The sequence below is a fragment of the Aptenodytes forsteri genome, unplaced genomic scaffold, assembly GCF_000699145.1.
Source record: "Aptenodytes forsteri isolate BGI_AS27 unplaced genomic scaffold, ASM69914v1 Scaffold45, whole genome shotgun sequence".
In the NCBI taxonomy this organism is placed as follows: Eukaryota; Metazoa; Chordata; class Aves; order Sphenisciformes; family Spheniscidae; genus Aptenodytes; species Aptenodytes forsteri.
The window spans coordinates 2,548,932-2,551,057 of NW_008794458.1; positions in this window are offsets into that span (position 1 = coordinate 2,548,932).

Below are 2,126 nucleotides of genomic sequence, written 5' to 3' on the forward strand. Positions count from 1 at the left end.
AACTGTATAATTTGATATGTTCCTAAAAGCCATTGAGTTAGTACAGTGTGGTGGAAAGAATTCACAATAAACAATTTTCAGAGCACATCTAAAGCCTTCTTGCAGGATAATATTGTTATTTCCAATCTTGAAAAAGAAACTATGTAGCATTACTCTTCCCTCAGATCACTCAGAAGGTACCTCTAATGCATTTGCTATGCAACCAGTAAGGCACTTCTGACAGCTCTCTCGAGCAATTTACCTGAGGACTATTCTAAAGCAGCATAATTTTCCTGTCAACTTTTGCTAGTGTCATCAAGGGAATTATTTTCTAGTTTGGCAGCAGACTAGGGTAAAAGAGTAAGAGGACACGATACACAGAAAAAGTCAAAAGTTTAAAGATGGAAGTCTTATGACATTCTTGGTTTCTGAGGGTTGTGCATAGAAAGATAGCACCGTTTCATAAAAGTTTCTAGTTGGTATGTATGCTTTCCCAGCATTTCCCATATATGTTTCTCATACCAAAAATTCCTCTTTGCCCAGTCTAACAAGGTCCATTTTTCCCCTCCTCAGTGGGAATTCTTTGATCAACCATTCAACTTCTGCTCAACCATTTCCTACCATGATAATGACAGGCTCCCTACCACATGTATAAATAGTGGAAATCAGTGATCTTGAGAGGCAAAAAGATATAAATATGTTTAAAGTCTGGATAAAGTGACTAACACAATGTTATGGTAACCACTGGCCCAAAAATATGTGAATATGCGAATTCAATGAAGACCATAATAGACGTAGAAAAATTGAAATTTTTAAAAATTTGAATGAATAATAAAGAATGTATTTTGCTTGTGTAAATGAGATTTTTAAAGATATGCAGGACACTGAATAATCTTCAATTTGACACGCAGCATAAACAATTTGTGGCTATTTCAGATCATGCAAGACAGCAGACTACTCTGTATTCTTTATTTCTTGAGAAGGCCCCGTGCCTAGGTAATAACTACATTTATAAAGATGGAGTATTCTCCATTCTCTGTATTCTCTAGACTACCCTAAAACCAAACCGTTAGCAGCAGCTATGGTCTTACCAAAGCCTTGTTCAGTGGGCATGCTGAAAAATCATTTTTATTTTAGAAAGAGAATAATTTTAATGATGTTTCTTATGTTTTAAGTAGGGAATACAGAAAAATCTTTTGTCTGAAATGAAGTATAATCATAGCACACAGATGCTGATGACCTTAACACAAAGCATTGTGAAACTAATACTGATAAATCAGTTTTTCTTTCTCTGGAGACTGTTTACAGCATATTTATATTTAAATACTTCATATTACCTGTTATTAACTGGCATAATAAAAGATAATTCATGGGTAACTACTGCATAAAGTGTCTCTAAAAAGGTAAATCTGCTTGCAAATCTAATTTTTTTTAATATCATTTATATAATAAAGCCTCTAAATAATAAACAGGCTATATGACCACATAATTTCAACAACAAAAATTTTGAGTGAAAGGTTATAGTTACCTTGGGATATATTAGAAAATGCCACCATATCATGGGTGACATTTCTAAATATCAATTTAGCAAATTTTATGAAACACAGCTCCTATTTCTCTAGAGCCAAAACTGAACAAACACTCTAGCACAACAGAAATTCCTTAGCCCAGCAGCACTGTCTGAGAATAAGAAAAACATAAAGCCTTCTAATTTTGTCCACAGTTCAAAGATGGATGTGAAATACTCCTACCTACATACACATCCAAGCCAGACTTTATCAGCCTACCCTCACTAGTCCAAAACCACAGTTTACTAGTCTATACACAGAGCACTCATTTTATTTCAGATACTGAATATCAGAATTTATAATAATTCTTGTGTTAAAAGAAATATACACCACATAGAATAAGAGATTGCACAGTATCTATTTCAGAGTTCATAAATAGTATCTGTCAAGCATTTTTGATGAATGATTCTACTATTATGCTGATTTACTGCTTGGAGCTGTAAGAAAATAGATTCACATCAATGTACCTGACTTTTGGAACATGCCATGACTTGGATGATTCAGACTTTTCCTATGTTTCTGCATGACTACAAAACATGCTTGTTTATATTTATATTTAAATATATATATTTATATAAA